The following is a 13,691-nucleotide window of genomic DNA, read 5'->3' on the forward strand; positions in this document are numbered from 1 at the left end:
ATGGGTAAATCAGGAGTAACTCCAGTTAAATCAGTGGAGTTATTTTGGTGTAAAACAGGTACATGCCAGATCAGAATGAGGCCCAATGTTGTGTTGGCAACAACTTAAGGAGAGGCTCCTTTAAAAATGTTCCACAATAGGTGACTTAAATGTGACCTCCTATGGGTAAAATATCAGTTTTGCCAATTCAAAGTATTCAAAAACAATGAATCAAGCCTCCAAAAATCATGAATCTGGCTTAAAAATCATGAGAGTTTTAAAAATGATAAATGCTGGGTCCTTTTGATTTGCTTTCTGATTTCTGAGCCTAACTTGGGACACATTTTCAAGTGTCTCTGCAATCATGAGGGCTAAAAAACCTTACTTTTAAAAATGCAAACTGAGATTTTGGTGTATTCACATGACTCCAGGCACTGGGGCTTTAATAACTCCATGATACTTCCAGCCTCACTCCTTTAATGCCCACCTTGTTTCTCCCTCCCCAGCACCTCATTGTGTCGGTGACCAGGACATGGTAGTCGTGCTTACTGGTTAGAGCAGGAGTCGGGGCTGGTGGTTAGAGCTAAAGTCAGAAGTCAGGAATAGGAGGCCAGGGTTGAGCTGAAGTCAGAAATCAGAGCTGAGGGTCAGGATTGAGTTCCATGGAACAAGGCAAGGCAGGTGCAGGACTGGAACCTGGAAGGGCCCAAGGCTGCAAACAAGCAGACGCTATCGCAGCCATGGGTGGATGCTTTGAGCAGCCACTAAACTGCTGTGGCTGCTGGGCTTAGAAGCCAGACTGCTGACTCTTCCCAGCAATCAGGCAGTGTACCCAATCAGGCACCCTCCTCTAGGCCAGCTTCACTTGTTCAGTTGCCCAGAGACTGGCTCTGCTGCAGGGCCTGATGCCAGATAAGGCTGGAGGCTTCTTTATGCGGTGGCAGTCCAGCAACCTCAGAAAACCCCGTGTCTGGAATAGCTGGGACCTACGCTACCTGGGCTTTAAGTGGAATGACCGTTTAGTGGGCTGGCAGTGAGCGCAGACCACAGAGCTCTTGTCCATCTGCTGTGTTCCAGAAGATGGGCCACTTAATTATTTGCAGCTTCCACATGGCTCTCCAGGGTGGCCCTGAGCAGACCATGTTATAATAATCTAGCATAGAGGGGATGGAAAAAAACAATGAGGAGTCCTTGTGGCACTTTAGAGACTAACAAATTTATTTGGGCATAAGCTTTCGGGGGCTAAAACCCACTTCATCAGATGCATGGAGTGAAACATACAGTAGGGAGGTATAAATACACAGCATATGAAAAGATGGGAATTGCCTTACCAAGGGGGGGGCAGTACTAATGAGCCAATTCAATTTAAGTTGGAAGTCGGCAATTCTCAACAGTTGACAAGGAATGGAAATCACTTTTGTAGTGTTAATGAGGCCAGTGTAAACAAGGTGGCCCATTTGAAACAGTTGACAAGAAGGTGTGAGTATTTAGCAAGGGGAAATTAGTTTTTGTAAAAACAACGAGGAGTATTGGATGATTGTGGCTAAGTCTGCATCTAAGAGCAAAGGACCCAATCTCTCGGCAGCTAAAGATAGGGCAAAAAGGCATTTCTGGCAACTCCTGTCCCCTGGGGATTCAAGGAGCAGAAACGAGAAGTCCAGTAAATGCCCAAGTATGTGTCATTTGCTAACAGCTGGAGGCCAGGTATGCCCAGGAGATGGTGACGTTACAGCTCTTAGCCAGTTCCTCAAAATGATTCTTTCTGCCAACAAGACTCAGTTCCACCTTATAGCAGCCTCTTTTAGCACATATCCCTACACACACTGGCATACCAAGGAAACAGCAATTTCAGGTTTAATTAGCAGAAACCTGTACTTGCCTCTCTGTAAATCTACCTATGCTACCTGCTGATAACCATCCTTACTCCTTATCCCACGCACAGAGGAGCTGCTCTGCATGGTCAAGCATGATTAGTGGACGGTGGTCCCCATGGTTTCTAGCACTAGGTGTTACTGGCTAGCTCCTGGCAGGCTGAGAGAAACAGAAGTCTGTCCCTGCGCAAACATTTTACTTGTGGCATCCCTGAAGTGAATCACTGCAGCTTTCTCTCGGGGACCCAGTTAGCTGTGAGATTTCCCATCAGTTAGGTGTCTGCCTTTGTAAGAGGACTTTCCCCTAGGAAACTAGCTCAGAGGAAGCTGCTAATGTGAAAATAAATAGACGATAAATACATTCTGGTGACTCTGCTGAAACGTGCTAAAGTGCTGTGTTAAAACCCCCATTGCAAAGCATCTACTAGCGAATGGAAAGTGGCCCCTTCCCAGCTTCCCACGTTGCCCTCTGTACCTGCACAGGTGAGTGGTACCTGCATAAGTGGGGAATTATGTCTCTGTGGTATTCTCCTCCTTTTCCCAACTGCCTGGCTGCTTCTCCACTTGTGGCTCTGGGTGTTTGGAATTGGAAGGGATAGGTCAAAGGATTCAGCTGGCTTCTCCCCCTAAGTCAGATGGGGGTGGTTAGCTGAACGTAACATGTCAGGGTGGCCCCTTGCTTCTGGCACGTCCCCCAAAGTCCATTAGATCTCAAGAGGTGCTGCGGGGAGAATCCTTGACTCCTTCCATATGGGCAAACACCTTCCTCACTATGGAAGAATTCCACTGGTTATTTCCATGCATGAGAGATCTGGACCCTAAACAAATATCTGTGGCTGGAAGTAAGGATCAACCCAAGGATCCCATGACCAGCCCCATTCAGGCTATACATAACACACATGATCCAGGGCAAATTAATCACAGGAGGCACATATACCATATATATGTTTACGGAATATATATGATCTTACATGGCTCAGAACCTGATGGAGGGGGAGAAAGCAGCAACAATTGCAGAGAGGGAAAACTTCCAACAAGGAAGATCTCCATTTTCCCAATGAATCACAAAATGTATAACAAGAAAACATCCATTGTAATTATACAGTGTCCTTGGCTGTGGGTCGCAGAGAGACAGCCTGTGCTACATAACTCAGCTATCTTCCCTCCCCCCATCCCCCTTGCCTTATTCTCTCTTGTCTTGGGATGAGATAGTCCTAAATTTGACTGGAGAAGACAGCTTTAAATCAGAAGAGGAAACAACAAGAAGCAGGCAGATATCTGTCAGCTGAAAAAGTGCTGCAAAGATACCCTTTGCATTAAAGATGACTCTCTACTAAATTTGAAGCAAAACATTTTGGGCTGGGCTGAAAGGAGGGAGAGGCCATAGCCTGTGTCCTAAGTATTTATGCTTGTGGAGATCACGGAGGTTGCCTTTCTATAAAGCATCCTCCAGCTGCAGTATTTCCCCTGGTCCTGTAGAGTGCAGGGCAGGGTTTTGAAATAAAGGCTCTATTAGTCATAAAAGAAGATAAACTCGAAGCCTCCTGGAAGTTCTTTTTTGTCACTGCCAGGTGTGCGGGATGCTCTGAGTTATGAAGATGGCCTTTTAAAAACAAAAACATGTGGAGGAAACAGATTACTTCAATGGAGAATGTACAGTGTCTTTTGCTCTGGGATTGCATTAGCAAAAATAAAAGGTGACGTTCTGGCTAGCTTGGAATTTGCAATGACATCCAATTTCCACTCTGCGCGTCAGCAAAAGCTCTCTTTTTAAATTGCATTTCCCTGTCACTTTAGAAAACCCTTTATATGCCAGTGGGTTACTCCCCAGCTGCAGCAAAGTGCAGCATGTCTCATCCAGCAAAGCCTAGATTGCTGTGAATAGTCCCATTTAGATCTAGGAGACTATCAGGTGCTTAAAATTAAGCATGTTTAATTGCTTTGCTGGACTGGGGCCTTAATCACAGAATCATAGAAATGTAGGCCTGGAAGGGACTTTGAGAAGACATCAGGTCCAGCTCCCTGCACCAAGGCAGGACCAAGTAAACCTTGATCAAATCCTGAGTGGTACTGAGAACCCATAACTTCTGTTCATTGATTGGTCTAATAATTGCTCTTAAATATGATGCTGTTCATCAGAGGGTTCCCCGGAGCTTCAAACCCACACAGGGCTCAATCCTGCAAGGTGCTGGATGTCTCCAATGAGATGTTGGGCACCCTCAGCTCTCCTTGACTTTGACAGCAGCGGGGCCCTAGAGAACTAATCTGTGAAGTTGATAGAGTATTATCTCCCCAGTTTTACAGGTAGGGAAACTCTAAGTGACACAGTGAGTCAGTGGAAGAGGTGGTGGAATCCAGACACATTGAGGGCTCTAACCACTAGTAAAAATTATGACTAATATTTATTAGGTAAATTACAGGAGCACATAGGAGCACCTGGCCTGGACCAGAACCCCATTATGCCAGCTGCTGTACAGATGGAACATAAAACAGTCCCTGACCTGAGGAGCTGACAATGTAAGTGTAAGACAAAATACAACAGTTGGGGCACAAGGAAATAACAAGACACGACTGGGTTGTCCAGCAGTAGGCCAGCTGCACATTGTCAAGTTTTTTTGTCAGTGTCATGGCAAAGATAAGTTTTAGGGAGGGATTTGAAGGAGGACAAGGAGGTGGTTCTGCCCAAGTCTACAGGGAACAACTCCCAGGCTTGATGGGAGCCTGGTAGGATCTGGTATGTGGGACCCATTGCAGTCAATGGCAGAAGTTCCTTTGGTTTCAATGGGGGAGAATCAGAACTTTGGTTCCCGTTACGGACAGCATACTGAAGTCCACAGCCCACAGGTCTGATCCGGTCTGGGAAGACGGATATCGCTCAGGTGATTATTTAGAAAGCTGCAGAATGCACCAGTTTGGGTCCCTTGGAACACAAAATCCGTAAATACCCAAGGAGAATGTGTGACGGGGTTAAGGCAGCCTGGATCCCATTACGAAGGAATCCCTTCCCCACCCCAACCCACACAGTAACAGTGGGGGCGTTAATTCATGCTCAGCAGCCAGAATCTTCCTGCTCCAGACCTTTGCTTTCACATGGTGCTGCATACTGCAGTGCATCTGTCACTGTCGGCAGATGAGACAGGCCTTGCTTTATTTTTGTAGCTTTAGGGCGATTAAAAAAAAAATCTCCCGAATGTCTGCGGCTTGACAGGTGGCGGTGACACTTTCTGCTTTGGGACCCACCTTCAATTATTTATTAGCACCTCGAGCGCAGCGGTTATGCTGAGGGAGCTGTCGGATATATTTGTGCGGCGTTTCCAAAGCAGAGCAGAGAGCTCCCTGGGCAAGTTCCTAGGCTGCATGTTTAAGGAGTGGGGTCTGTCGTGATAACTGGGCCTACAAATGTCCCCTCATTGCTAGCTCAACCGTAAAAAGTACATGGGAGTTCATAAGATGTCACAATAATAAATGTAGATGGGAAATGGTATGAAAGGGAGACAGACAGCCTGAATTAGTCCAAACCAAAAGGCCTACAGATATAACTCAAGGACTGCACTGAGATCATGCTTGGTCAACAAGAAAAGCATGGAACCAAAAATCAGTGAACCAAAATTGGTGTGTTGGAAACTAGCCTAAACTGGTGGACAAAATCACAAGTGGATGGGCTATTCCACTCCCCATTCCCTTTGTGGGTCCTTAAAAATAAAGAGACTTTGGAGAGAAAAATTGGCTACCGGAGTGAGTTTCACCATCCTGGCTGCCCACCCCGTCTCCTGGGACCCTGGGTCTTCGTCATTCTAATCCTGAGAGATGCCCTGAGCAGAGTGAGAGACCCAGCTGACACAGCCAGCTCTGCCGGCTCCTGCTGAATCCCAAATGGCACCTGGGATGGAGTGAGATCAGACTTTAACAACAACCTCTCCAGTCCATCTCAACTAACTTCTTCTCTTTCCCCCCAAAAGACGATATTGCCATCTTTAATGCCTTCTAAGAGAATGCCAAGCAAGGGGTTTTTCCTTCTTAAAACTCTCCAATACCTTTGGCCCACTTATTCCATCTAAATTAATACAACAGGTCTCCCACCCGTGACAAATATCTGTCGTGCAGCTGGCGTGAGGCAAAGGAGGGGCACCGGGGAAGGACGTTGGCCATGAGGTCTGAAGGTAAATGTACTCTCTTTGCTTTTTCCCCTTGGAGACCACAACCACCATGGATGCCCAGGCAAATGGCCATTGATCAAAGGAGCAGGGCAATTGCCCCACTAAAGAGAAGGTAACTGATCCGTATATATAGCTAATTCCATCAGTGGCTCCCACCCTTTGTGCTGTTGGAGCTCTCATTGAAATGCCCAGCCAGATAGGTGCCCCCAAGTCCTGACCTACCTGCTGCTCTCTCTCCTTTGATTCTCTTCTCTTCCAGTGTCTTTTGTTCTTTTCAGGGAGATTTCCCCCTTTTTTTGCCCCTTGACCTGTTTGTTTTGTCCCTGCCGCTCTGGCAGCTCCACCCCACTCCTTGCTCTCCTGAACGCTATAGGCTGCTGGGAGCGGGGAACTACCCCAGGCTGAGTCCCAGGGGAGACAAGAAGAAAAGTGGGAACCTATGAGGCTGTATGAGTGAGTGTCTTCTACAGCCAGCAGTGTCCAGCAGGCTGTCAAGAAGACACCTGCAGTTCAGATGGCAGTGAATCGGCATGAAGGGCTCCTGATGCTTTACCTGCCCTCCCTGCTTCTCTCTTTTCCCGTATCCCTCTGAATTAGCCTGGCACCCCTGTTGGCAAACATTGTAACATCTCAATGTACTATGTGTGTTCATTGCTCACAGCCCTGCGATGGATGGAGTATGTCCTCCCCCAGCACTTACCACGACAACAGCCTCTACTGGCGGGCCTCCAGAGAGGACGAAAGCCCCCCCAACCCTCAGTCACTAACGGAGACTTTCCTTTCACTCAGGTGCTCGAGGCCTGTATTTTCGGCGCACGATGGCCCGAGTTTCTTCCCCATGTGACATCTGTGGGAGTCAGCTGGTGACTCGGGTCAGTCTGTTGATGTAGCCAAGGAATATTGAGACGTGCTACTTTATGTCAGTGTGATTCCGGCACAGTGTGTGACAATTGCAGGGAAATCAGTCCTGTGTAGACAGGGAGTAGGAAATGCCCTCATCTTAGGGGTCTGGGTTCAGTCTGTGTCCATAGGCCAAGTAGGTCATCTCCTCCCAGTGCCCGTCTTTATTCGCTGCAGAAAGACCAATTACAGGGCAGGCCCTGTGGACTTCAGGTGGCTTAGAATATATTTTTGCAAAGATGGGGACTGCCGGCACAATTTTACCTTTTCTTTTCTCTCACTACCTAGGCCAGTGCTTCCCCTGGACTCATCCATCCCTTGAAATCCTGTGTGGTCAGGCAAAGAATGAGATGTGAAATTAAAAACTCTGAGGAGGCTTCAATACCTTGATTTTTCAAACGGCCTTCTTTGGTATTTCAAGCTCTAACAGCTATCAAAATTGTCCAGGAAACTCATTGGCATCCTTTCATGGAATGCAGCCTATGATATATAAATGGTTTGCAATGGCTCATGTGACTGAATAGTCCAATCTGAGATTTGCATGATCTTTGGCAGTTATTGCAAATGCCTGTATCGTGGTTGGGAGCTGCTTGCTTCCTACGGGCTCTTTTCTCTTCAAGCTGTAGGAGCCAGCTCCTGTCTTGGACTTTGATACCCTGTTTTTGTCTGGATATAGCACATCCCCTTCATTCCCTGCCTTCTGAGGTCATTCCCAAGGTCCATCAGTGGTGGCACATCAGGCCCGACAGCTTGTCAACCAGTGTAATGCATTGATCGTTGCAACTCCAGCATCCCTTCCCTTCCTTTTTAAGGAAGCTCCGGAAAGTGACTGACACATTTCCATACGCTTCTTGAGCTCTTGGATAACTTCTGTGTGACTTTCCATCACAAGTCTTTTTCCCGTCCTCCCATCACTCCCCCTCTCTCTTTTTTTTAAGCGAGCTTTTGCTTTCATTACTATTTGATGGCTGACAAACCTAGCAGGAGCAATAGGCACCTGGGTGAAGTCCTTGACCTATCATTAAGAGCACGAAAGGAAACTGCTTCTGTGTTTTTCCCAAGAATCTCTCTCTGTTTCTCTCTCTCTCATCCCTCCTTCGCCCACCCAATGTATAACTCTTCTGGGTGAAGTGCTAAGCAGCCAGGCATGGATTATTGATTTTAATGCCTGTTTAACCTGTAGGATTTGTGACAGGAGAGAGACATTATGATGACTGTCTGGTTTTCGTGGGTATTCCATATCTTTCATTTTCCAGGGTTGTTTTCTTTGCTCAGCTTTACTGGGAGAGAGGAGGGAAGCTTTGGTAACTGTAGGGTCAGCCCAAAGCTGTTACATATTATCTGATAGTCTAACAAGCTAAAACCTCTCCGTGCTGGGGGAGCGCATGCCAGGTTATTGATCGGAAGAACAATACAAGATGTATTCTCACTGACTGCAAAACGACACTTGGGAGAGCAGGTTTAATAATGCTGATATTGCAGTTCACACTGTATCCTATAATAAATTAGATGGAAAGTCACATTTTCAGAAGTGCCGACGTGACTCAGGAGCCTAAGTCCGTGTTAAAAGTGACTTAGGCCAGGTCTGCATTAAAAAGTTAGGTCAATGCAGCTGCGTCCATATCCCTGAGCAACGTAGTTAAGATGACCTAATCCCTGGTGTACACAGTGCTAGGTCTATGGAAGAATTCTTCCATCAACCTAGCTACTGCCCCTCAGGGAGGTAGATTATCTACACAAATGGGAGAACCCCTCTTTTTGCTGTAGTGAGTGTCTACGCTGAAGCACTGCAGCATTTCCAGTGAAGACATAGCCGTAGGCACTTAGGGTATGTCTACACTGCAGTGTAAGCACAGGGTTAGTAGAACTCAAGGTAGGAGACCCTGGGTTTATTAACCTAGGGCTTGAGCGTCTGCATATATTTGTAACCTCCGGTTGGGAATTGTTGAAACCTGGGTCCCAACCTGGGATTCCAGTGTTTACACTGCATTATGCAGACCTGAATCCAGCCACCCATATCCCAGATTTCCTAGCGCCTTCCCAAAACATGGCTGCTTCAGCACTTTGTTTGTGGCACAGTGTGGGAAAAAACTTGACTGTCTACCAAACTTGACTGTCCAGAAGACAAAGAAAGTTGGCCTATGGGATTGTGGAATACTTTTGGTGAGCTCCAAGAGCAATAGTCCAGTTGGACTGTGTCTACACTGCAAAGCAAATGGGCTTGAACCCTGATCCCAGCTTGACTCAGGCATGGACCTTCCAGCTCTGTGGGATCCTGGAACCCTGGGTCAGAGCCTTGAGTTAGTGTGATTTGTGTGTAGATGGAAGGGGAGTTAGGCTTGAGCCTGAGTTTGAACCCTGGGGTTACATTGTAGTGTAGACATTGACTTGCAATGAGACTTAGTTTTCTAAGACCCAGATTTTTACAGGTATTTAAGCGTTACTCTGCTCTGTGTTGCAAGGCCTTAGGTGCAGATTTTTGAAGGTATTTGGGTGCCTCGGGGTAAGTCCACACTGGTAAAAAACCCCACAGCAGCAAGTCTCAGAGCCAAGGTCAACTGACTGAGGCTTTGGGGGCTCATGCTATGGGGTGAAAAATAAGGGTGTAGATATTCCTGCTTAGGCTGGAGCCCAGGTTCTGAAACCTGGTGAGGCGGGTGGGCCTCAGAGCCTGGGCTCCTTCTCCAGCAGGAATGTCTACACTTAGAATCGTAGATGAGTAGGGTTGGAAGAGACCTCAGGAGGTCATCTAGTCCAACCCCCTGCTCAAAGCAGGACCAACACCAACTAAATCATCCCAGCCAGGGCTTTGTCAAGCCAGGCCTTAAAAACCTCTAAGGATGGAGATTCCACCACCTCCCTAGGTAACTAATACTGTGAGCCTGAGACATTTGACCCGGGCTCTGAGACTCAGCATCACGGGTGGGTCTTTTTGCAGTATAGATGTATCCTTTGTCACTTTTGAAAACGGGACTAAGGTTCAAAAGTCTCTTTGGTGCTTTTGAAAATATTGCCTGGGATCTATTCAGAAAGGAGTATCCAATGTCATTGATTACTCAAGAAGCAGGTACTTTAACTAAGGCTACTAAATAAGTCAATAAACTTGTAAAGCAAATCAGGACTAAGCCACCAGAATTAGTAGTGAGTTGTGGAATTGATCACTGGTTGGTCTTCAGTTTGAAGCCGACCCAGGCCAATCGTGATGGAAAGTTGATGGTTGTTGGGTGGTTCATGTGAAAGAAGTGGGGTCTTACTTCAGTTCCTAACTGGCCATAAAATCTGCCATGATTGTCATGAATTAGAAACATTGGATAGATTAATTGCTGATGAGTCAGGATCAGCAGTGAACCTCTAGGTAATGTTTAGGACCATACATTACCAGGCAGCCATATGCCAGTGACTGAATGAATAATGCAGGGATCAATATAGCTTACTGAAATTTCGCTTAACCTTTTCTTCTGTGGGAGTGCAAGGGAAGAATAATGGACTCAATTAAATTTTAATCTTGGAAAAATTGCTTTGTAGATAGGTACACCACAATCCAGGTGTCTCCTTTGCCACATCACTGAGGCACAATTTCTACAATGAACTCTCAGAAATATATTAAAGCTGACTGAAAATGAACTGATGTATCCAAAAGTGACCCATTTGGGGTCCAGATCCTCAGCTAGGGTCCCCATCCTTAGATGAGGGTCTGCCCTTGGGACCAAACTTTCCCAAAGCAATTGGATTTGTAAGCGGGAATTATTTTCCATTTTCAATAAAACACTTTTTTTTTAAAAAGGAAAGACTCCCACTGATCCGCAAAGGGCTTTGGATCACGTCCTCAGTGTGCATGATACAGGCATAACAGAAGAATCGTTATTAATTAAAAAAGGAAAGAATGTAACTAAATGCACAGGTTGCAATCGACCAAAAGAACGGAAGAGTTTCACTAGGCCATCTGAGTTTGCCAGGAAACAGGTTCCCTTGCATTCAGTGCAGCACTTCCAGGAGCCTTAACATTCCTCACTAATTATGTTGAACAAATTAAGAAAAGAGTCCCAGGTTTGCAATTTTAAGTTCCTGCAGCAAATACGTGCTTGGCAACCCTCATACTCCTTTGCATCAATAGCTTTGAATGTGTCAGCTGCTCTTGAGCACATAATGGCTTGTGCATATCCCTGCACACCCACAGCATTTCCAGTAACTAATTTCTTGTGCTGCAGATCACTTTGAAATACCTTGGGTGTGAAAGCTGCTACACAAAGCCCAGTCCTCCTCTGCTAGTTTATTAAATCTGAACTGCAATTCTCTTGTTTAGGCCACGGAGGGACCAGGGAGCCTGAAACAACATTGACAAAGGCACGCCCAGGTCTTTAGGACCCAAATGAGGGGAAAAAAGAAGATGATGCTTTTCTAAGATGAGATAGCTGGGGACTGATTTGAAGTCATTTGAATGTGCAACAGTGGGACTGGGACAGTGGAAAAGAAAACAAAAGTTTGCCGGAGTCCAATAGGCCCAAGAGAAAATGGAGAATAACTCTGAGCTACCCAGAGGAGGAAATGAACATCTGTTCATTCTAGCTTAAACTCTGCAGTGCTATTTATTCAAGCCATCCAAAGCACTTTCCGAGTCAGGTGTTAGTGACGCCTGGGAATCGCTGAGTGAAGTAGATGTTATTGTACTTGTTCTTTTATAGATTGGGCAAAGGGAGGTACAGAGAGCTTCACGCTTGTTTTTCCAAGTGTGTGGGCAAAAATGCACATGCACTTTCGCTCAGAGCTGAGTTGCATGTGCAATGTGCAGAAACGTCAGGGTTGAATGCACATAAAACCTGTGTGCCGACACATCACTGACTTGCACTGGATATTTTGTGCACCTGCAAATACATTTATGCCTAAATGACTTGCCCAACATCACTGAGTCAGTAGCGGACCGAAGAACGGAATCCAAGAGACCTGTCTTTCGTTACCCAGCGCTAAACGCTAGATCACATTCCCTCCACTGGAGATAATACGAAGGGGAATACGTTGCACTAATACAGCCCCTTCCATTTGGGGATCCCAAAGCACTTCCAAATTATGATGATGCATCTTGGGCAAGCCCTTTGAGATCCATGGATGGAAACATTAAAGAACATTTTCCACTGAATGCATCCGATGAAGTGAGCTGTAGCTCACGAAAGCTTATGCTCAAATAAATTGGTTAGTCTCTAAGGTGCCACAAGTCCTCCTTTTCTTTTTGCGAATACAGACTGACATGGCTGCTACTCTGAAACCTATTAAAGAACAACGTTATTCCTCTGATCATTAACAGTAATACCTGGGACTTTCATCTGAGGAACTCATAGCAGTGTCATTAATAGACACAACGGCCCAGAGCCTCAAAGGTATATAGGCACCTGATCCCATGGATTTCAATGTGAGTTAGGCACTTATATACTTTTCAGGATCTGGGCCAACCTCCCCAAGAGGTAGGAGAGTATTAGCAGCACCATTTTGCTGATGCACAAATGATGGCAAAAAGAGGTAAAGGGCATGGAGACTGTAAGCTGTTTGGGGCAAAGACAGTCTCATACAGTACCTAGTACCAGAGATGACCCGTTTCTGCTGATAGTGGTGGCTAGGGTTGCCAGGTGTCCAGTTTTCGACCTGACCCCAAACCCTTCATTCTCCTGCACCCCAAACCCCTCATCCACAGCCCCACCCCAGAGCCTGCACCCCCAGACAGAGCCCTCACACTCCCCTGCACCCTAACCCCCTGCCCCAGCCTGGAACCCCCTCCCACACTCCGAACCCCTCAGCCCCAGCCTGGAGCCCCCTCCTGCACCCTGAACCCCTCATTTCTGGCCCCACCCCGGAACCCGCACCCCCCAGCTCAGAGCCATACCCCCTCCCACACCCCAACCCCTGCCTCCAGCCCAGAGCCCCCTCCCATACGCCGAACCCCTTGGCTCCACCTCCCAGTCTGGTGCCCCCTCCTGCACCCTGAACTCCTCATTTCTGGTCCCACCCCGGAACCGGCATCCCCAGCTCAGATCCCATACCCCCTCCCACATCCCAACCCCCTGTCATAGCCCGGAGCCCCCTTCCATACTCTGAACCCCTCGACTCCACCTCCCAGTCTGGAGCCCCCTCCTGCACCCCAAACCCCTCATCCCTAGCCCCACCCCAGAGCCCGCAACCCCAGCCAGAGCCCTCACCCCGCACACACCCCTACCCTCTGCCTCAGTCTTGAGCCCCCTTCCACACCCTGCATCTCATTTCTGGCCCCCTCCCACACCCCAACCCCCTGAACAGCCCGGTGAAAATGAGCGAGTGAGTGAGGGTGGGGAGAGCGAGCAACAGGGGGAGGGGGATGAAATGAGAAGAGGGCGGGGCCTCAGAGAGGGGGCGGGGCAAGGGTTTTTGGTTTTGTGTGAGTAGAAAGTTGGCAACCCTAGTGGGGAGAGAGTCATTCTGGCTGCCCCCACCCAAGGCTGCTGAAAGTGGTGGGGGCAGCTGCCTTCAGCGGTGTTACTGAGCACACTCAATACAAGCCAAGCAGCACAGCACAGCGGAGAGGGTGGGGTGGTTGATGTGACCCTGCGTGCCCCTCCCGCCCACGCGTCACCTCTGCCTAGCGCAATCCCTGATCTTGGATGGAACCTGTAGACACTACCACAGTATTGCTAATAAATAATACCGCAGTACCTTGCCCAAGGTCACGAAGAACACAGGTGTCAGAGCCAGGAACCGAACCCAAATCTCCCACCTCTTAGGCTTTTAATTACAAAACCATCCTTCCATCTTAAGAACGCCG

The sequence above is a fragment of the Natator depressus genome, chromosome 11, assembly GCF_965152275.1.
Source record: "Natator depressus isolate rNatDep1 chromosome 11, rNatDep2.hap1, whole genome shotgun sequence".
Classification (NCBI taxonomy): Eukaryota; Metazoa; Chordata; order Testudines; family Cheloniidae; genus Natator; species Natator depressus.